At 40.4% G+C, this 23,799-nt stretch overlaps 1 protein-coding gene across 4 annotated transcripts in view; it reads right to left on the bottom strand.

Moving 5' to 3' along the window:
• VPS54 (VPS54 subunit of GARP complex) overlaps positions 1-23,209 on the bottom strand; it is a 131,611-nt gene extending 108,402 nt beyond the window's left edge. For all 4 annotated transcript variants that reach the window (XR_008651006.2, XM_055243593.2, XM_055243595.2 and 1 more), the window contains exon 1: positions 23,072-23,209. The gene's annotated coding sequence lies outside the window, so the exon portion shown is untranslated. The remainder of the gene's footprint in view (positions 1-23,071) is intronic.
• Between the last annotated feature and the right edge of the window lie 590 nt (positions 23,210-23,799).

Here is a 23,799-nt window from a genome sequence, read left to right as displayed (position 1 = left end):
CTTACACCTGTCTTTAGTGTAATCTCTGAACATAAATTGTAAACATTTCATAGACATTTATCACTTCCCCAATCAATAATCTTATAATTTCCTATGCCTGTCTTTACTTTAATCTCTTAATCCCATCATCTTCAAAAGCTGAGGATGTATGTCACCTCAGGACCCTGTGATGATTGCGGTAACTGCACAAATTGTTCGTAAAGCATGTGTGTTCGAACAATATGAAACCTGGGCACCTTGAAAAAAGAACAGGGTAACAGCAATGTTCAGGGAACAAGGGAGATAACCATTAGGCCTGACTGCCTGGAAGCCAGGCAGGACAGAGCCATATTTCTCTTATTGCCGAAAACAAGTAAGAGAAATATTGCTGAGTTCTTTCCCCAGTAAGGAATATTAATAATTAACAGCCCTGGGAAAAGAATGCATTGGGGGGAGGCCTCTAAAATGGCCACTCTGGGAGTGTCTGCCTTATGCAGTTGTAGATAGGAATGAAACATGCCCTAGTCTTCTGCAGCGCCCCCAGGCTTATTAGGATTAGGAAATTCCTGCCTAGTAACCTCATTAGTATTTCTAGTTTCGCCCTGGCCTTGTGACCTTGCCCTGCCCATTTGCCTTGTGATATTTTGTTGCCCTTGAAGCATGTGATCTCTGTGGCCCACACCCTATTCATACACTCCCTCCCCTTTGAAAACTGCTAATAAAAACTTGCTGGCTTTACAGCTCAGGGGGCATCACGGAACCTGCTGACACGTGGTGTCTCCCCCAGACACCCAGATTTAAAATTTCTCTCTTTTATACGCTTTCCCTTTATTTCTCAAACTGGCCGACACTTAGGGAAAATAGAAGAGAACCTATGTTGAAATATAGGGGGCTGGTTCCCCCAGTAGATATGGGCTTGCAGTTTCATTTTCTGATGCGTCTTTGTTTGGTTTTGGTATCAGGGTAATACTGCCCTGGTAGAATGAGTTTTAAAGTATTCCGTCCTATTTTTCAGACTAGTTTGAGTAGGATTGGTATTAGACCCTCATTAAATGTTTGGTAGAATTCAGCAGTGAAGCCATTCAGGTTCTGGACTTTTTACTGGGAGACTTTTCATCACAACTTTTATCTTATTACTTGTTATTGGTCTGTTCACACCCTGGATTTCTTCATGGTTCAGTCCTGGAAGATTGTATGTATATAGGAATTTATCCATTTCTTCTAGATTTTGCAATTTATTGGCATACAGTTGCTCACAGTAGCTGCTAATAATCCTTTGAATTTGGTGGTATCGGTTTTAACGTCTCCTTTTTTCATCTCTGATTTTTTGGGGTCTTCTCTCTTTTCTCTTAGTCTGGCAAAAGATGTGTCAGTTTTTTTTTTTTTTTTTTAATCTTTTCAAAAACCCAACGTTTTATTGATCTTTTGTCCTGTTTCTTCATTTCAATTTCATTTATCTCTGCTCTGAGCTTTGTTATTTCTTTTTTTCCACTAATTTTGTGTTTGGCTTGCTCTTGCTTTTTCATTTCTTTAAAATCCATCATTAGGTTTTTATTTAAAGTTTTTCTTCATTTTTGATGTAGGCACTTATAGCTATAAACTTTCCTCTTTGTATCATTTTTGCTGTATCCTCATAGACTTTGGTATGTCATATTTCTGTTATTAATAAATTTTTCAATTTCTTAATTTCTTCACTGACTCACTGGTCATTCAGGAGCATATTATGTAATTTCCATGTGTTTGCATAGTTTCCAGAATTCCTAATATTGATTTCTGGTTTTATTCCATTGTGGTCAGAGAAGATGCTTGATATTATTTGAATTTTTTCTTTATTTCCAATCTGTTTCTTTGGCTCTAATATTTGCTTTATATATGAGTGCTCCCATAGTTAGGTGCCTATATATTTACAATTGTTATCTCCTATGCTGAATTGACCCCTTTATCATTATATGATGACCTTCATTGTCTCTTCTTATAGTTTGTGTCTTGAAATATATTTTGTCTGATAACTACTCCGGAATATCTTTTTCCATCCCTTTTTTTCAGTCTGTGTCTTTATAGGTGAAGTGTGTTTCTTGTGGGCAACAGATCACTGGGTCCTGTTTTTCTTCCATGCAGCCTCTTTATGTCTTGTGATTGGAGAGTTTAGTCAACTTACATTCAATATTATTACTGATAAGTAAGGACTTACTCCTGCCATTTGTTTGTTTTCTGGTTGTTTCATACTCTTCTCTTCCTTCCTGTCTTCCTCTTAGTAAAGGTGATTTTTTTCTGGTAGTATGACTTAATGTCTTGGTTTTTTAATTTTTTGTGTATCTGTTCCATGTTTTTTCATTTGAGGTTACCATGAGGCTTGCAAATACTATCTTATAACCCATTGTTTTATGCAGATAACAATTAAAACTGCTTGTATAAACAAATAGGCAAAAAGAAAACTAATAAAACTCTATACTTTATGTCCCCCCACTTTATAGCTTTTTGTTGTTTATATTTTACTGTCCTTATGTCTTGAAAAAATTGTAGTTATAATTTGTTATTGGCCCATCTTTTAGTTTCTCTAATTAAGACTCGTTTACACACCAGTTATCATGTTATAATCTATGATTTTCTGTGTACTTATATTGCCAGTTAGTTTTACATCTTCAGATGGTATCTTTTTGCTCATTAAACTCTTTTTCTTTCTTATTGAAGTACATACCCTTTAGCATTTCTTTTTTTAAGACAGTCTCACTCTGTCACCCAGGCTGGAGTGCAGTGGCACCATCTTGGCTCACTGCAACCTCCACCTCCCAGGTTCAAGTGATTCTCCTGCCTCAGCCTCCTGAGTAGCTGGGATTACAGGCACCGACTATCTATCATGCCTGGCTAATTTTTATGTTTTTAGGAGAGACAAGGTTTCATCATGTTGGCCAGGCTAGTCTTCAACTCCTGACCTGAGCTGATCCATCCACCTCAGCCTCCCAAAGTGCTAGGATTACCGGTGTGAGCCACTGCACCTGGCCAGCTCTTTAGCATTTCTTATAGGACAGGTCCAGAGCTGATGAAATCCCTCGGATTTTGTTTGTCTGGGAAAGCCTTTATTTCTCTTTCATGTTTGAAGGATATTTTCATTGGATATACTATTCTAGGGTAAAAGGTTTTTTTCCTTCAGCACTTGAAACATGTCATGCCACTCTCTCTTGGCCTGTAAGGTTTCTACTGAAAAGTCTACTGCCAGCCATATTGAAGCTCCATTGTATGTTGTTTCTTTTCTCTTGCTCCTTTTAGTATCCTTGCTTTATCCTTGACCTTTGGAAATTTTATTATTAAATGTCTTGAGTTAATCCTCTCTGGGTGAAATTTGCTTAGTGTCCTATAACCTTCTTGTATTTGGATATTAATATCTTTCTCTAGGTTTGAAAAGTTCTCTGTTATTATCCCTTTGAATAAACTTTTTACCCCTACCTCCTCTTTACGGCCAATAACTCTTAGATTTGCCCCTTCAAGGCTACTTTCTAAATCCCGTAGGTGTGCTTATTGTTTTTTATTCTTTTTTCTTTTGTCTTCTCTGATTGTGTATTTTCAAAAAGCCTGTCTTCAAGCTCACTCTTTCTTCTGCTTATCAACTGCTTTTTTTTTTTTTTTGAGATGGAATCTCGCCCTGTCACCCAGACTGGAGTGCAATGGCGCGATCTCATCTCACTGCAACCTCTGCCTCCCAGGTTCAAGCAATTCTCCTGCCTCAGCCTCCTAAGTGGCTCAGATTACAGGGATGTGCCACCATGCCCAGCTAATTTTTTGTATCTTTAAGTAGAGGCAGGGTTTCACCATGTTGGCCGGGCTGGTCTTGAACTCCTGACCTCATGATCCACCCTCCTCAGCCTCCCAAAGTGATGGGATTACAGACATGAGCCACCACGCCCGGCCAATCAACTGCTTTTTAAGCCATTCTGATGCATTCTTCGTATGTCAATTGCATTTTTCAACTCCAGAATATTTAATTCTTTTTAATTATTTCGATCTTTTTTTTTTTTTTTTTTTTTTTTGGATGGAGTCTCACTCTGTCACCCAGGCTGGAGTGCAGTGGCGCGATCTCGGCTCACTGCAAGCTCTGCCTCCTGGGTTCACGCCATTCTCCTGCCTCAGCCTCTCCAAGTAGCTGGAACTACAGGCCACCACGCCTGGCTGATTTTTTGTATTTTTAGGAGAGACGGGGTTTCACCATGGTCTCGATCTCCTGACCTCGTGATCCGCCCGCCTCAGCCTCCCAAAGTGCTGGGATTACAAGCATGAGCCACCGCGCCTGGCCAATTATTTCAATCTGTTAAATTTATCTGATAGGATTCTGAATTCCTTCTCTGTGTTATCTTGAATTTCTCTGAGTTTCCTCAACACAGCTGTTTTGATTTCTGTTTGAAAGGTCACATAACTCTGTTTCTCCAGGATTAGTCCCTGGTGCCTTACTTAGTTCATCTGGAGAGGTCATATTTTCCTGGATGATGTAGATGGGTGTAGATGTTCTTCAGTGTCTGGACGTTGAAGTTAGGTATTTATTGTAGTCTTCACTGTCTGGCCTTATTTGTACCTGTCCTTCCTCGGAAGGCTTTCCAGATACTCTAATGGACTTGGGTGTTGTGATTTAAGCTGTATCTGCTTTAGGGGGCACCCCAAGACCAGTAATGCTGTGGTTCTTGCAGACTTGTAGAGGTACCACCTTGGTAGTCTTGAATAAAATCTGGAAGAATTCTCTGGATTACCAGGCAGAGATTCTTGGTCTCTTCCCTTACTTTCTCCCAAACAAATGAAGTCTCTTTCTGCTGAGCTGCCTGGGGCTTGCAGCAGGGCAACACAAGTACCCTGTGGTCATCAACAATGGCACTGCACTGGATCAGACCTGAAGCCAGCACAGCACTGAGTGTCACCCAAGGCCCGCCATAACCACTACCTGGCTACCGCTTATGTTTGCTCAAGGACCTAGGGCTCTACCATCAGCAGGTGGCAAAGCCAGCCCAGCTTCTGTCCTTCCCTTCAGGACAGCAAGTTCCCCCAAGTCCTCATGTAAGTCCAGAGGTTATCTCCAGGAGCTAGGGATCAATCAAAAACCTTAGAAGTCTACCTGGTGTTCTATTATACTGCAGCTGAGCTGGCCCTCAAATCATGAGACACGGTCATTCCCACTTCTCTCTTCCCTTTCCACAGGCAGAGGAGCCTCACCCTGTGGCCGCCACCGCCACCACCACCACCAAAGGCCCATAGGGAGTACTGCCAGGCTACTGTCAATGTTCAGGTAAGATACATGGGCTCTTCAGTCAGCATATGGTGAAGGCTGCCAGGCCTGGGACTCACCCTTCAGTAAGCTCCCCTCTGGCCCAGGGCAGGTCCAGAAATGCTGTCCAAGAGCCAAGGCCTGGCATCAGGGACCTCAAGAGCCCACTTGGTGTTTGAACCCATTATGGCCAAGCTGATAGCTAAGATACAAGACAAAGTCCCCTTTATTTTTCCATCTGCTTTTCTCAAGCAGAGTCTCTCACTGTAGCCACTATAGCTGGGAATGTGCTGGGTCTCACCTGAAGCCAGCATGTCTCAGAGTCTCAGCCAAGGCCCATGGCGTACTACGTGGTATCACTGCTAGTGATTCAGGGCCCAAGGGCCCTTTAGTCAGCACAGGATGGATCCTGCCAGGACTGGGTCCCTCCCTTCAAGGCAACAGGTTCCCCTCTAGCCCAGGCACATGTCTAGAAATGTTATCCAGGAGCTAGGGCTTAGAATGGGGGCCTGACCAGTACCCTATCCTACTGTGGTTGAGGTGGTATCCAAGATGTAAGACAAAAGTCCTCATTACCCTTCCTTCTCCTCTCCCCAAGCAGAAGGTAGGAGTCTCTTTTGGAGCTGCGAGCTGGGCTGCCTGGGCTTGGAGGAGGGGTGGCACAAGCACTCCCTTAGGTGTTCCAATTGATGTCTTAGTAAGTCATATGCCCCTAATTCCACTGGTGCTGAGCCCAGTTCAGCATTAGGACTTGCAGTCCTTCTGGCCTACACTGCCTTTTAAGTTTATTTAGGACTCCGGCACACCTCAGCCCACAGAGGCAAGGCTTGCCAGAACTCAAGTTCCAACCACTGTGATGGGCAATTCCCCTCAGGCTAGGGCTGGTCTGAATACTCCATGTGTGGGCATCAGCTGAGTTCAGCCTGGTTTTGCTTTTTGCTGTTACAGTGCATTCAGTGAGAAGTCTCACAATTGCTGCACTCCTCCTATCCCAAGCATACAAATTTCTCCACACCACACAGTCGCTGCATGGGGGATGGGGGAGAGGTGGTGTCAGCAATTCAAGACTGTCTTTCCTATCCTGTTCAGTGCTTCTTTGGGCAATATGAAGTTAAAACCAGGTTCTGTGAGTGCTCACCTGATTTTTGTTTCTTATGAAAGTGCTTTTTGTGTGTAGTTGTTAAATTTGGTGTTCCTATGGAGGGGGACATCCAGTGGAGCCTTCTAGTCCACCCACCATCTTGCTCTGTACCCCTAGATCTAAAATAAATACATTTTGACATGAAGTGTTAAGCCACAGATATGTGGAAAATGTATTTATGTCAAACATCCATTGCTTAATGTCAGATAAATTAGATATTCATTCTGACAATACTATGCTGATATCTTGATTTATTCTATTTACCATGCTGCTTTTACAGAAAAAAAATCCTAAGTGCCATTTTAGAAACCTAGAAATATGCAGGAAGATGGCAGAAAAATATTTCTAGATTCTTTTATTTCTGTATCTGAGGAGAAAAACATATGGTTTACTCTTTAAAGATTTTGAATTGGAAAACATATGCACATTCTCTTTTTTCCTATACCACTCTTAATTCTTATAACAAGAGGGAAGATCTCTAGTAAAGAGGGATTACATAAAACTAGTAGACTGCCTATAAAGGTGAGTCCCAGTTTCCAAACATTTGACTCTTCACTGCCTTCACCATCCACAGCTTATTATTAAGAAGATCTCCCCACAGTAAGAACCAAACTTTGTACTGATCATCACATAATTATAAAAGTATAATCACTCGTAAGAAAACATGGATTTAGCCGGGCGCGGTGGCTCACGCCTGTAATCCCAGCACTTTGGGAGGCTGAGGCGGGTGGATCACGAGGTCAGGAGATCGAGACCACGGTGAAACCCCGTCTCTACTAAAAATACAAAAAAATTAGCCGGGCGTGGTGGCGGGCGCCTGTAGTCCCAGCTACTCGGACAGGCTGAGGCAGGAGAATGGCGTGAACCCGGGAGGCGGAGCTTGCAGTGAGCCGAGATTGCGCCACTGCACTCCAGCCTGGGTGACAGAGCAAGACTCCGTCTCAAAAAAAAAAAAAAAAAAAAAAAAAAAAAAAAAAAAAGAAAACATGGATTTATTCATAAGACGTAGATGTACAAATACAACAAATGTACATGGCATCTGAATCACAAAATTTCAGCAAAGAAATAATCTTTCATTGAAAGGCTAAAGAACAAAAATGATGAGAAACCTTAAGAAGGTTTCAAGATAAGCAATGCATAGTTTGTCTGCTCAGAAAAAAACTCAGTTCGAAAAAACAAACAAAATACACAAAATACAGGAAAATGGAAAGCTCTAAGCACTAAACGCAGGGAACTACTGATTTCTGATAGTTCAAGTTAACTACCATCTAGAAACAAATCTGGCATCTTAATAATCATAATGAGAATCTATAAATAGCTCTACCTTTTTCACATGGTAATCTCCTTATAATTGTATCAATACTATGTTCGAATATTATTCTCTCTTGAAGCTTTCTTTGGTTTCTCACACTTAGTCACTCTATGTATTTCAATTTTTGCATCAATCATACTGAGGTTTTGGTTTTCATACAGTTCTTCCCTATCAGACTTTGAATTTCTTGATGTTTCTGTTTTCCTGTGTATTCTATTTGCTTATCACAGTTCCTGTCACACATATAATAAAAATTTTATAGATGAATGAAATGGATGGTATGTAGAACATATCAGAACAGACCGACAAAACAGACAGACAGCTGCCAATAATACTTAAGTAATAACAGAATGGGTCTGGGCTAATAAGAAAAAACAGAATCATCCATTCCAAAAAAAAGGATTTCCAAGGATGAGTAAATAGAGATTTGATTTTCTTTCTTATAGTTCAAAATATCTTTTTATGTTCAGTTAAAAACTTCTTTTGAAAGGCACTAGAAGCATTGCCTCCCTCAACCCCAACCACCAGCAGAACCCCACCAAGCAATGAACACACGTGCTGCCCAGACTTCTGTTTCTAAATACCACTTCCAAATAAAAGAACCAGGACTCTTTGAAGACATATGTAACTCCAGACATGGAATACAGAAAGAATAAGTCTACCCTGAGAACTCTTGTGTCAGAAAGCAAGATATGCTCAAAGACCAGTAGGACCTATCAAGAGGACAAAGGACCAAGTTAAAAGGGGGTTCCCACTGGCCACATTTGGGATAACTTGAGCATATTTTTTAAAAGTAATAGAGTATAACATATGGAATAAGTAAAAATTAATGGATACATAGAGATACTTAAGGGAGGAAAATGAGCTAAGGAAATGGGGTGGGGAAAGAAAATCTCTACTGAAGAATACCAGTAATAAATATAGAAGGAATGACCAAATTAGAAAATCACCAATTTGCAACCCCCAATGTAAAAGCTAATTCAGGCAAAAATCACCAATGTATGCTAAGGCCACTAGGTGAAAAGTTGTTAAAAACATTATATGCTCATGGTGCCTAAGTATCACCTCACAGATTACTTAGCAACACAAAGGGGAAAATGTATCTTTAAAATGGAGACCTGGCTGTCACCACCTGAAATAAGTCATTAAACTTAACATTACTGATAACAGGAGGACAACCTGATATTATGTAATTCATGAAATGACAAGATAGCAAATAAACATCATTACCTATGAAATATTCTCTTCAAAAATGTTTAATCCAATCCAATCAAATCTCTAGATCAGCTTTATTATCCTGTGGATTTCTTTTACAGTCTGGTAAAGTCTATGGATGCCTTCTTAGAATAATGTTTTTAAATGCATAAAACACACAACACTACAATGGACAATTATACTGAAATACAGCTACAATAATAATTGTTTAAATTATAACATAGTAATATTATTTCTTCTTTTTGAGACAGGGTCTCACTCTGTCACCCAGGCTGGAGTGCAGTGACATAATCACAGCTCACTGCAATCTCAACCTCCTGGGTGCAAGCGATCCTCCCACCTCAGCCTCCTGAGTAGCTGGGACCACAGATGCACGCTACCACACCTGGCTAATTTTTGTATTTTTGTAGAGACGAGGTCTCACTATGTTGTCCAGGCTGGTCCTGAACTCCTGGGCTCAGGCAGTCCTCCCACATCAGCCTTCCAAAGTGCTGGTATTACAGGCATGAGCTACCATGCCCAGTCTACTGTTGCGTCTTAACACGAATCTAGTAACTACCTTAATTTATAGGCAATAAATGAGCATACATTAAATCTTAAGATATCTGCAGCAATTGAATGTGATATGAGAATACCTGAGATTTCTATTGGTGACAAAGCTACAGGTACTGTAAATGTACTATCCATACTGTATCCATCAAGGGTTTCTTATATTCCTAATTAAAGGAAATGCTAAAATCCAGTTAGGGCAGAGTTTTTCAATCTTGACACTACTGACATTTTGAATGGGATAATTCTGTTATCAGGGACTCTTTTGTATCTACCCAGCTGTGACAATCAAAAATGTCTCCAGACATTGCCAAATGTCCTAGCGTTGGGGAAGGAGAAGACAAACTCGCCCCAGTTGAGAACCACTGAGTTAGAGATAAGTTAAAATAAAGATGTAATTTTTTCCCCATCTAAAGTTCACAGATTCCCTGAATTCTACAGACCCTACAAGAGTCTGTGAACTCAAGGTTCAGTACCCTTGCTCTAGACCTACCTTTGAGTTTACAGTAAATAGAAGGAAGCAGGATAGTAAGGTTTAAACCACCATATATGAGGAAACAATGAGACAAATTAAGAGTATGAGATAGTCTATTAGAAATTGGCTTGGATACTTAGTCATTTTAAAAAGGTGGGAAACTACTCTAGACTAAAATAAATTATGTGATTATTTACCTGCTTGTTTCCTATCTCTCTCACTTTACTGTAAACTTACTTACTTATATTTGTTTCATTCACTTTCCTATACCACACCCAATACAAAGTCTAAGCATTCAATAAACTGCATGACTATTAAATGAATGAATGAGCAAATGAATGAATATCACAGAAAGTGGGTAAGACACATAAGCCACTAACACAATACCTCAAAAGGTTCACATACATTTCAAATAATCTAAAAATATAAATCCAAAATATATTTCCTTGTTTGTATAACATTACTTGACTTTCTGAAATTTGGTTCTAGATCTCCACCTTCCTTGTAAAACGATATACTAGTTAAGAGTATTGGCCATACAATGAGTTAGATCACTGTCATTTAGTTGTGTGACAACTGTCTTACCTTCCTAAGTCTCAGTTTCCTAATTTGTAAAATGGGACAGAGCAGTATCTTCCTCATAGGAATGTCATAAGATTTAAATGAAATAACTTATGTAAGTTCATAGCACAATACTTGGTACATAGCAGACATTCAATAAATAATTGCAACAACTATTATTATAAACTTTTTTTTTTTTTTTTTGAGACAGAGTCTTGCTCTGTCGCCACGCTAGAGTGCAGTGGCGCAATCTCGGCTCACTGCAACCTCCGCCTCCCAGGTTTAAGCCATTCTCCTGCCTCAGCCTCCTGAGTAGCTGGGACTACAGGTGCATGCCACCACGCCCAGCTAATTTCTGTAATTTTAGTAGAGACAGGGTTTCGCCATATTGGTCAGGTTAGTCTTGAACTCCTGACCTCAGGTGATCCACCCACCTTGGCCTCCCAAAGTGCTGGGATTACAGGCGTGAGCCACCCCGCCCGGCAAACATCTTACTTTTTAAATGGTCAGCAAACATTAAGATTTCAACTATGCCATGCAAAATTTTAAAATAAATGCAAACTGTAGGATCCTGAGCCTCCTCTTCTGGCATCCTTTTCTTTGCTTGAGCATTCCTAATCCTGGAGAGAGAGGTGGTGGGTAGGAGGAAGTAGAGGGAAAACAGCAATAACAAACTAAACCAGTATGGGCAGACATAACTTACTTTCAGAAAAGTCACCAAAGCATATAAAAATGATCCTCATTGCCATGCCACTAAAGGGGGTAAAAAGAATATTGGAAAGTGATAATGAAGCTAGAAAATATGGTGGCCTAGAACATAAGCAACTTTGATGACAAAAACTGTGCCCGTGGGAGAGAAGAGAGACGAGGAGGTGGTAGGGGAGTGACTGGAAATAATGGTTTGGAAGACATCTGAGTATAGGTCAAAGTTAAATCCATGGAAGTAGAGTAGACGAGATAAAAATGACAATTTCTGAGTTAGACAAGACTTTAAAAGAGTATCTGGCTCGACTTTCTACTTCCTATATAAATCCTTTCTCCAAGGGGTCTTTTTGCCTCTACTTGAAAACTTCGATAATGAAGAATTAACTACTTTAAAAGCAGAGTACTACTGTAAAACAACCATAATTACTTTGGAGAAAAAAAATTCTTGTAGTGAACAGAATCCTGCTTCCCTGAATTTTCCATTACTGCTTCTAGTTCAATTACATTACAGGAATGAATTAGTAGATAACTACAGATAGTCACAGGAAAGTGGTATTACAAGTGGAGAAAGTGCCAAAGAAGAGAGCTAATGAAAGCTCTGAGCAAAGGGTAGGGCAAATATGTTTAGAGGAAAAGACAAAGGCAATCAGAAATACCATCCTTACACAGGGAAGATGTGTCAGGAAGTAAAGTGCGAACAGTAAGTACCATCAACATGCTGCAAAGAGATCAAGGAGATTACTAACTTTAGAAAGGATACTGGATTAAGAACAGTTTCAGGACAGTGGTTAGGGAAGAAGGCATCCCACTGAGGTTAAGATGTAAGTGATGAAGTAATAAAGGCAACAATATCAACATTTCTTTGGTGGTAAAAGGAAAAAAATAAAAAGAACAAGAGTTGAGCAAGAATCTTTTAGGCTATCGGAGACCTGAGCATATTTGTAGGCAAACAGCAAGAAGCCAATTGAAGGGTGAGATTAAAGAGGAACAAGAGGCCGGGTGCAGTGTCTCATGTCTGTAATTCCAGCAGTTTGGGAGGATGAGGTGGGTAGATCACCTGAGGTCAGGAGTTCAAGATCAGCCTAGCCAACGTGGTGAAACCCCATCTCTACAAAAAATACGAAAAATTAGCCAGGCATGGTGGCGGACACCTGTAATCCCAGCTACTCGGGAGGTTGAGGCACAAGAATCGCTTGGACCTGGGAGGCAGAGGTTGCAATGAGCCAAGATCACGCCACTGAACTCCAGCCTGGGTGACAGAGCGTGACTCTGTCTCAAAAAAAAAAAAAAGGAACAAGTAAGTGGTGGAGAAAGGAGATGGTCAGAGTTACATACACACAGGAATGGGGTGAGAGGGGATGGGAAAATGAGAGGCAAAGTGAGAAAGAAAAAATATCAAGCCCAGAGACTATAAGGCACCTCAGGTTTATGCCACACCTTGAGAAAGACAGGACTTTGTCAGGCAACAGTGAGAAAATAAGCAGGCTGACCTAGAAAAGTTGCCTCACATCCTACTCCTGTGCCCAGTGTGTGAGTGGGAGGAGGAGTGGAAATCAGCTGGGACGGCAGGCTCTGAAGGTTCTGTGAAGTGCTAGATCAAGAGCATGTAAAAATATGCTATCAATGAAAGAAGGAAGGATGACAGGGAAGAATGAAATGGAAAGACAAGAAGAATTGAATCATCACTAATATCTGACTATACAGTCAAATACAGTGAACACTATACAGTTCATAATAGCTTACTTTCAGATGTTTTTGTTCATCTTCAAAATAACCTAGTAAGAAAAATATTTCTGAATGAATCAATGATCTCCATTATATGAATGAAGAAACAAGTTCAAGAGTAACTTGATTTCAGACCATTTAGTGAGTTAACTGTGAAGAGGGAATCTGAATTCAGATTTTCTGATTCTAAGTTCCATGCCTCTGTCTCTGCACCAATAAAAAAATTTTAAATTATGTCACTACTCCTTCCCACCCATTTCAGGCACCTGGTGCTTTCCTTTTCAGTCTTTGTCTCCTGATCAGATCAATGACTGAACCAATATTTACTCTCATAACTATTACCTATGTCCATCATCTATTGAATGATAGAAATAATTAACATCTAATTGTGACAATTTTGTAAGACCAAGACTATTCCAAAAGGAAAAAGATATATTTTCTTTTCTTTTTTTTGAGATGGAGTCTCGCTGTGTTGCCCAGGCTGGAGTACAGTGGTAAGATCTCAGTTCACAACAACCTCCGCCTCCCAGGTTCAAGCGATTCTCCTGCCTCAGCCTCCTGAATAGCTAAGACTACAGGCACCTGGCACCACGCCTGGCTAATCTTTGTATTTTTAGTACAGATGGGGTTTCACCATGTTGCCCAGGCTGGTCTCAAACTCCTGACCTCAGGTGATCCACTTGCCTCAGCCTCCCAAAGTGCGGGATTACAGGCGTGAGCCACCATGCCCAGCCTACATTTTCATCAGTGTAATTTACTGCATTTTTCTTACCAAAGGAATAATTCTGCACCTGTAATGTGGGATAAATATACTACTTTGGTGCATCATTTTAGCACTTTCAAGAAAGTCTGAGCCCAAGAAGTTGAGGCTGCAGTGAGCTGTGATGGCGTCACTGCACTATGACCAAGGCAATGGAGAGAGGCTATCTCAACAACTTCTGAATTCCATATAATTGACCCTTTTTTTTTTTTTTTTTTGAGACAGTCTCGCTCTGTCACTCAGGCTGGAGTGCAGTGGCGTGATCTCGGCTCACTGCAACCTCCTGCTTCTGGATTCAACTGATTCTCTTGCCTCAGCCTCCCAAGAAAGTGGGACTACAAGCGCCTGTCACCTTGCCTGGCTAATTTTCGTATTTTCAGTAGAGACGAAGTTTCACCATGTTGGCCAGGCTGGTCTCAAACTACTGACCTCAGGTGATCCACTCGCCTCGGCCTCCCAAAGTGCTGGCATTACAGGCATGAGCCACCGTGCCTGGCCCCAAATAATTGACTTATAAATGAGCTTTTTTTAAAAAAAAGTCTATTTATAATTTGAGAAAACATAGATAAAGTGGAATTTCTTTTTCATATTGGAGCTGGACAGAGCTTTTTTGACGTAATTTTGATACAATTTTGGACCTAATTTTTTTAAAAGTCCACAATTGACTATTTTTTAAAAGCAAACAAAAAAATCTCAAATTTCATTTCTCCAAATTTAGAAGTATTGATAATATGCAAGAAAAACTTAACCATACTGTAATGTCCTACCAAAGACCAGTTTGATAGAACTCAGGAGTTTATGTTACCATAGTAAAAACTCTGCCCCCTCCTTTCTCCACCATCTTTTCTTATTCCTATTTAATCTCATCCTTCAGTTGGTTTCTTGCTGTTTTCCTACAAAATACATCAAATATCTCATATTCTAAGAAGTATTTTCCACAACATTTTTGAAATGTAAGAGCCAATTTCTGGTAAATGGTATAGTTAAGTTTTTCATACTACCTATACACAAATAGCAATATACTTCTACGCTATTTAAGATTTATCATTTGACAAAATCTAGTTTAATCATAATTTTTAAAAATCCTTAAATTTTTAAATGCATATCACATATATTATTGCTCACAAAAATCTCAGTATTGAAGGTACAATTTAAACATACTCTCAAGAAATACTAACATTGGGGCTGTCATACAAATAAGTACTTCTATAGTCCTCTTGAGCATTAAAGAAGTATGGAAGAGGCTTAAGGAACCCAGAAAATAAGAACAAAGTTGTAGTAATCTAATTTGCTTTTTTTTTAAACCTTATATGGCATTTATGAGATCCTGTGCTTTGCCGGAAACTCTGAATGCATGCGCTTCCTAAAGTTGCTTATTTACTTTTTATTTAGTGACAAGAAACAATAAGAGATAATATTGACTAGGAGGATAAAAATTATAACAATTTGTAATGTTAAATTTAAATATTTTTAAATGGCTTATAAAACAAATGCTATTTCATGTGACATCTTTATCAGGAAGAAAAATCATAAATATCCTCATAAAATATATAATTTTTAAGTCTAGATATTATTCCAAATAAAAGCAATGTCTTTTTTTCCCCCAGCACTCAGAGAATTATAACATTACAGCAGCCATTAAAATTAAGGGGAGGCCGGGTGCGGTGGCTCATGCCTGTAATCCCAGCACTTTGAGAGGCTGAGGCAGGCAGGTCACAAGGACAAGAGATCCAGACCATCATGGCCAAAATGGTGAAACCCTGTCTCTGCTAAAATACAAAAAGTTAGCCAGGCATGGTGGTGCATGCCTGTAGTCCCAGCTACTCGGGAGGCTGAGGCAGAGGAATCGCTTGAACACAGAAGGGGGAGGTTGCAGTGAGCCGTGATTACACCATTGCACTCCAGCTTAGCAACAGAGACAGACTCCGTCTCAAAAGAAAAAAAAAATTGATTAAGGGTCACAGGTCTGGAATATGAATAAACTATACAAAGATAAAATCTGTCTCTAGCATGTAAAAATTCCAACAACAACAAAAAATAGCTTGGATGCTTTCTTACTCCTTTGGGCCGTTGACATGACTGTATTACTAGTGAAATTTTTGTCAGTCAAAATGAACCATATTAGACACTGGTATTCTCTTCTTGGTGTCCCAGCCAAATATCAGCAAGACAATCTTAAAATCACTCATTCAGAGGTACTGAAGAATAAATATGTCTCAAATATATAAACTATTAGACACTTATTAAGTAACAAAGATGATGCTTTCAAGGAATTTTCATTTTAGGGAAAATAAAGCAAAATAGCTAAGAAACATCTGCAATAAGTCAGTAAATAGTTCACAAATAAAAATATTAAATGTTAGTTTAAGGGAAAAGTAAATACAGGGTTTATGATTACTATAACCTCAAACAAACAATAAATTAGTATTTTAATTAATCACTCCTTGGCACTACCCTTACATCCCTCACCACTGGTTGGGTATCTTAGCCCTGTTTTACTTTACTAACTTCATTACTTAGCCTACATCCCCATTACTTTATCTCCCTTGCATCTCTCCTCCGTCATCCACCTTCAATACAATCTGTCTTTGCTTTTCTCCTGGTTGCAGAACACTGCCAGAAAAAACAGTAAAATATGCTGATTACAAATTTATGAGTTTCAATCTCAGATGAGCCTCTGATGCTGTTCAGCAATTCTTTCACTTATTTATCTTGAAACACTTCTCGTCTCCATTCCCCACAATATGTGTAACAGTTTCATCACTTTCCTCAAGTCCCCTAGCCTACTTCCAACAACCCAAGGCTCAAAAAGTAACTGTTAAAAAAAAAAAAGTCCCCAGATGTAGTTTTTTCCCTCCATATCCAAATGTACCTAATTCTCATCTATACACAACTCTTAACTTTCTGAGATAGAGTATAGGTGTCTACTCTTTTCCAGAGTTAATCCCCCAACAGCTGTTTTTGATCTTACCTCTTCCTGCTTCATCTGAGACCTTTTTCTATTAGTTATTCCCCAATTCTATCTTTAATCTCTTCATCAGCCCATCCAAAAAAAAAAGTTCAAGCACCAAATGAAGGCCCCTTCCCTCCTCCCTGCCTCCTCCAGCTACTACTTCTCACCTCCCCTTCACTGGCAAACCTCTATTCTCTTTTTGGTCTACCTCCTTAGCTGTCTTCCATCTTCACCATTTACTTGGCTCCAGAAAAGGTTAGGAATGACCTGATTTCTACATTCAGTGGCCTATATTCAGAATTTATCTAACCCGACCTCAAGGCCCTGAAAAAGTCAAAGAAGGTAATAAGAGTAGAAGGAAATAAAAGTAGAAGGAACAAAAAAGAAAAGTCACCATTGCAAAAGTAGAAGGAATGCACTATCGCAAAAAGAAGGAATGCAAAAGTAGAAGGAATGCAAAAGAAAAGTCACCATTTGTAATCCTCCAACATAATGACTGATTCAAGCAAAGATCATTAATGGATACCAAAATCACTGGTTAAAGGTTTGTCAGGGAATAGGATATTTACATGGCTATTATAAGTATCCTCTATAAATTATTTATTAAATAGTAGAGAGATCTGTCAGTCCCACCTTTACCAAGTGATCAAACTTGCATTACCAATACAGTGATAGCCTGAAATCATGTGCCTCCTGATGTAATACAGCAGAAATACACATTATCTGTGTGATGGTCTCACCAGAAATGTCTGACTAGAATCTAATCATGAGGAACAGACCAATTCAGAATGTGGAACATGCTCCAGGACATATGGTCTCTACTTCTCAATGGATAAACCTAAAGAAGAGAGGAAGACGGTAGGACTAGTCCAGATTGGGGGAGACTTAAAGAGACATGCCAGCCAAATGCGATGCATTAACCTTGAATGAATCCTGCATTTGAGGGGGGAAAAGCTATAAAGATTTTTGGGACAAATGGGAAGATTAAGTATAGAGTATATGTCAAATAATGTTATTAAGTAAATGCTGATATATATATATATATATATAAAACATATATAATACCAATCAATACCACATTACTTATTCTGAATATTGTGTGCAACTATTCCACCCTCAAATTACCCCATAAAAATCTTACTGAATAGCTGGGCCTTTGACCACCTCTACCCTTATTTTTATATGACTGTGAAAGAAAGGTGACCAGTTAACAGAATTCTAAGAAATTGGCCGGGCGCGGTGGCTCACACCTGTAATCCCAACACTTTGGGAGGCCGAGGCAGGTGGATCACAAGGTCAGGAGTTCGAGACCAGTCTGACCAACATGGCGAAACCCTGTCTCCACTTAAAATAGAAAAATTTGCCGGGCGTAGTGACACACACCTGTAATCCCAGCTACTCAGGAGGCTGAGGCAGGAGAATTGCTTGAACCCAGGATGAGAAGGTTGCAGTGAGCTGAGATTGCACCACTGCACTCCAGCCTGGGTGACAGAGTGAGACTCTGTCTCAAAAAATAATAATAATAATAAAATTGTAAGAAATTATATTTTCGCCCATTCATTTCATGCATTTTAATTAATTCAACTCTAAACGCTACAGCATAACTGTGGACTACTGGACATACAGAAAAATCAAAGTGACTTTTTTGCATAGAAAGATGAAAAATAATTTTAAAAGAAATCTAGAAGGAAATGAGATTTTACAAATGGCGAGTAGGCTTACAACCCCTATTTCTTCAGTTAAATCCTCACATCTGAAGAATAATTACCACTGGTAGAAAAACCCTTCAAATACATAGGAAGGCAGGCATAGTAAATGAAGACAAAAGGATTATTCCCCAAAACGGAATTAATCCAAATAATGGTAGCATACTCTTAAAAACACTAAAACTTTTTATGTAAGTCACTTCCAAAATTTTAACTCTGAAATAAAATATATATTTTCAAGTCTTCTCAGATAGCATATTTGAAAACAAGGTAATCTTTTCTCAATAAGTTAGTTTCACCATTATAATAATCAGTTATTTTACTGTGCTATAACGGTGATACTCTCAGGTGCTACAGAAGGAAGTCAGTTTGCCCCTATATTAAGGAGTTTCAGATTATAGTGATATACTAGTTATTTTACCAGTTTGTTATCAATATTTGTATTTAGTGCTTCTCTCCTCCCTAGAGAGGCTGTCAGCCATCACTATTCTCCGCCTTACTATCTATATTCCTGCCTTTGACAACCTCTATATTGCTTCCTAATTTGATTCTTCTGAAGTGAATAACTCTTCTACAGTATGTTATAGTTGACACAGCATCTTAATACATATTACCTCATTTAATAATTCTTACAATAGCCTTGTAATACATGGATTATCACTACCCCTATTTTATAGATGAGAAAACTGAGGCTCAGAAAGAATAACTTGAGTAACTTATCCATAAGGTATGGATGATAAATAGCAAAAGTGATCTCAACTGTCAATTACCTTCTTTCATCAACAAATTAAGCTTGTTAAAAACATTAAATAATAGTCTAAAGCGGAGTTCACAGGGGAAAAAAAGAGATTCATTATAAGCTTTGAATTTTTCTGGACATTCACAACATATATACATACATACATTAAGTTAAACACTTAGCTTACTTCTCCTTTCTTGGTAGTTGAAGCTGCCCGGAAAAAAAAATCACTTCTGGATAAAAAAGATATGACTATATTCTATTTACAATTTCAAAAACATATGCAAAAATAACAATTCAAAACAATAGTAGTCCAAATTTGCAGTAAATTAAGTCTATTTTTAGGAAAAAAAGGGTTTTTTTCAGATTTGAAGACAACCTAAACATACGAAAGAGTATCTGCATTATGTCGTGAACAGATTTCCTTTTATTTTTCCCTCAATTCCTCTTCTTGCAAAGAAATATAGTTAGTTGCTAGAGGATCTAAGGTGTTAATCTAATTCACCAAACATTGCCCACTGAGACTATTCTCCCACCTGGTAGGAATCAAAAACACTAGGTCCTTAACAGAAATCGTGCAACCTGTAGGTTTACAATGGTACCATTGACATTTTGAACTGGATAATTTCTTGCATAAGTGGATGCGGTATGTCCTGTGCATTGTAGGGTATTTAGCAACATCCCTGGCCAATAGCATTTCCTTCAGCTGTGACAACCAAAAATGTCTCTAGACACTGCCAAATTTCCCTTGGAGGTCAAAACCATCCTTGCAGAGCCATTGTTTTAGATGTTAGGGCACTGGATATTTGAAAAAGGAAACCTCCAACTGGCCCTGTTAATTATAATTTTTTAAAATTTGGATTTAAAAAAATAAGACATTAATAGTACAAGAAGATACCTAAATAATACATTTGCTATCCTTCCTTAGGTTAAAGCATTTTTAGAGGATTTTGTAACATGGGTTTCATCAGTGTAGCTATATACAGTCACCCACTTTTCCCCCAAAGTTGGGGGAATGTCTAGTTCTTTCTCAGCTCTGCTAGCAAAATGTCAAATACATACATATATACAAGAATCTAAACAATTCTAACTTCCAAAGTCCCTTTTCTTGCTTTATATGGCCACGGTGTGGTTCTTGAGCCACGCATCCTAGAGATTCAAGCTTCTAATCTCCATGTTTCCTCATCTGGTTGCTGCCAACTAATAGCGAGATAAGCAGGAAGTAAGCTGATGACCTTTAAGATCTTTTCCAACCCTGATATTCTAATATTCAATGACAAAAATGCCCACTTTTACTTATTGATTCCGAGCTGACCAAACCACCTCTTGAGGTTGCTGAAGCCATTGATGCCTTCTTTCTCCAACTTTATGCTGAATACAACCAAAAAGTGTATCAGTTATTTACAACATCACTTTTAATATTGGTGATCAGTTGCTTATTCCCTAGCTCAAATAAAAAATTTTAACATGTACACTAATTTTAAAGGAAAAGCTTTTCAAGAAGCTATGAGCCAACAGCATTATATGAAAGGCCCACATTAGGCCAATATTGAGACAGAAAGTAGACTAGTGGTTGCCTAAAGCTGAGGGTGGGGTGAAGAGAATGGGGAGTAACTGTTAATGGATAAAGGTTTTTTGAGGGAATGATGAAAATGTTCTAAAATTAGATTATGGTGATGGTTGCACAATTATTTAAACTAAAAACCACTGAATTGTACTTTTTTTTTTTTTTTGAGATGGAGTCTCGTTCTGTCACCCAGGCTGGAGTGCAGTGGTGCTATCTCGGCTCACTGCAACCTCCACCTCCCAGGTTCAAGTGATTCTCCAGCCTTGGCCTCCCCAGTAGCTGGGATGACAGGCGCTTGCCCCCATGCCCGGCTAATTTTTATATTTTTAGTAGAGACGAGGTTTCACCATGTTGGCTAGGCTGGTCTCAAACTCTGGACCTCAGGTGATCTACCTGCCTAGGCTTCCCAAAGTGCTGGGATTACAGATGTGAGCCACCGAACCCGGCCAAGTTGTACATCTTCAATGGGCGTATTTTATGGTATGTTAATTTTATCTCAATAAAACAGTTTCTAAAAAGCTAAGATCAGGAAAAAGGAATTGTAATCAACTTTTGTTGATTTAAAAAAAAAAAAAAAAAAGGTGTGATGGGCCGGGGCAGTGGCTCACACCTCTAATCCCAGCACTCTGGGAGGCCGAGGCCAGTGGATCACAAGGTCAGGAGTTCAAGACCAGCATCGCTAATATGGTGAAACCCCGCCTCTACTAAAAATACAGAAATTAGCCAGGCGTGGGCGCACCTGTAGTCCCAGCTACTCAGGAGACCGACGAGGCAGGAGAATCACTTGAAGCCGGTAGGAGGAGGTTGGGGTGAGCCAAGATAGTGCCACTGCACTCCAGCCTGGGGGACAGAGCAAGACCCCGTCTCAAAAAAAAAAAAAAAAAAAGGGTGTGATGAAGAAATTCTGCGAAATTTGCCGTTTCATGGGCTATATAGGAATTGACTTTAATTCTGACACAAAAAATTATCTTATCCAGAAATAAATTTTAACTTTCCAGAAAATATAAACATATGCAAAAGTAATCACCTTTTCCTAGTAAACTTTTAGCATTAAATTCTAATTTCAAAAACACTTCAGAAAGCCAAATGCTGTAGTAACAATACTTCTACAAGAACAAAATATAAGAATATCAACAACAAAACAGTCTTCACGATTTGGTTGTGATGCATTCTTTATTTTAAAAACCCATTAAAACATTTTTCATTTATTTAAAAAGTGATCCTCGCACTGCCTCTTAGATTGGTAGTGTAATAATTCTTATCAGAACATAACTTAAAAATAGCCAAATTACAATAAAATCGCAAACACCTACTGTCCCAAACAACTATCAATTACACCTACTGATAACCTATTATGAGCAATGATGAGCACTATGAACCATCAACATCCATTTCTAGGAAATCCGATTCTGACTACACTACAAATACAGTCAAATCCCATCATTCCCTCTGTTCCATCATTTAACTGCTTAGAAATCATTTAGGCTCTGAAGGTGCTTTTTCCAATTAGAACTCCCCTTCGGATTTATAAAAGTGAATGTACATCAAAATCTGCAGTTTAGGTTATCGCAGTAATATTTCTCAGTATGCTACAAGTAATTTATCATGGTATTATTTACAGGCGTTTAATATTAAGACTGCCCCTGATTTGACAAATCAGAAATACAGCCAATTAAAAACAAAAACAGTTCAAACAATTCTTCGAAAGTAAGAGCCTCAATACAGACCAAAAAATAAAGCTGGTTAGAAGAAAAAAAAATTTTTTTGCAACGCCGGTCAGTCAAAATGCTAAAAATACTATCTTGAACTCAACACATGAACAGACCAAATGGCTAATTATAATTGGCAAGCCAAAGTTCCCAAGTCAACGACGGGAGAGCAGAGATGGCAGGGAGGGCCTGCCCTGTCTGTCTATGCAGAGATGGAAGGAGGCAGAACTGAAGAAAATTAATTATTGAACAAATTATTTCAAGCTACATTGCCAAAATGCAAAATACTGAGTAACTCTTTGGGTTAGCCTTCCCCAGAGAGAAAAACAAACAAATGTTTAAACGATTCCAGTAGAATCCAATAGGACTAAGGGCCTGGCTGGAAAAAGAAAGGGAAAGTTTGGGGGCAGCGTCTAAGGGGGTGATGGAAGTTCCAGAGCTGGGATCCCGGAAAGAGAAGAGAGGGGCGAGAGCGGCGTTTGCGGTCGCCGACAGGAGGTAGAGAACACAGCGCCAGCCCCGATCCCGGAGGGAGAGTGAAAAGGGAAAAAAAAAAAAGGAGGTGGCGGAGAGGAGCAAGGAAGCTTCAGCGCCGGTCAGCTGTGACCGAAACTCTGTCCGCTTGGGGCTGGGGAAGAGAGCCGAGGGGGTGGGGTCTCGGTCCCTCTCTCCGCAGTAGGTCGGGGTGAGAGTGGGCCGCGACGCGCGGGGGGCCGCGGGGCACACCTACCTGCGGGTCCCGGGGCAGCCGCCCTGAGCGAGGCCTAGTGCATCGCCGCCGCCTCCAGCCCTCCACGTCGCACCGAGGCTGCTGCTCCACGGCCGCCGCCGCCCGGCGCCCGGCCGGGCCCGAGCCCGGCTTCCCGCCCCCGCCCCGCGCCCGCTGGCCAGTCGGCCCGGGGAGCACAGGGCCGCCCTCTCGAGCCCAGCTCCACTCAGGGGTGAGAGGCGGCAGCGGCGGCTCCCTCACGTCTCTCCCGGGTGTCCTGTCAGCCAGCAGTTTCCCCCGGGTCCGCAGCGCCGCCTCCGCCGCTGCTGCCACCGCCTCTCCCACATTCCCGGCCTCCAGGGGAGCCGCCGCCGCCGCGCCACGACCACTGCTTCTAGCGCTTCTGCTCCCGGCTCCACTGCTTTCCCTCACCCCGCCCAGCCGGCTCGGCCCGGTCGGGTGCGGGGAGACAGCGCCGGAGGCCGCCGCAGCCCCCAGCCCACAATCCACCGCGCGGCTCCGCCGGGGCGGGAGGGCCGCGGCCCGGGCCGCGGAGAGCGTCCTCCGCCTGGGGAAAGCGGCCTTGGCGGAGGCCGGCGTGCCAGTCGCAGGCGCAGCCAGAGTTCTCTCGGGGCGGGGAATACACCGCGTAGGCTCCCCTGCGCCTCCTCTAATAGTCCTACACGCGGACAGAAATCCACGCTGAATTCCACTTTCCCCACCACCATTCCCCCCAACTCCCAGTTTTC

The sequence above is a fragment of the Symphalangus syndactylus genome, chromosome 14 (assembly GCF_028878055.3).
Source record: "Symphalangus syndactylus isolate Jambi chromosome 14, NHGRI_mSymSyn1-v2.1_pri, whole genome shotgun sequence".
Lineage (NCBI taxonomy): Eukaryota > Metazoa > Chordata > Mammalia > Primates > Hylobatidae > Symphalangus > Symphalangus syndactylus.
The sequence above is the reverse complement of the archived record's forward strand: the minus strand, read 5'-3'. Positions and strand labels throughout refer to the sequence as shown.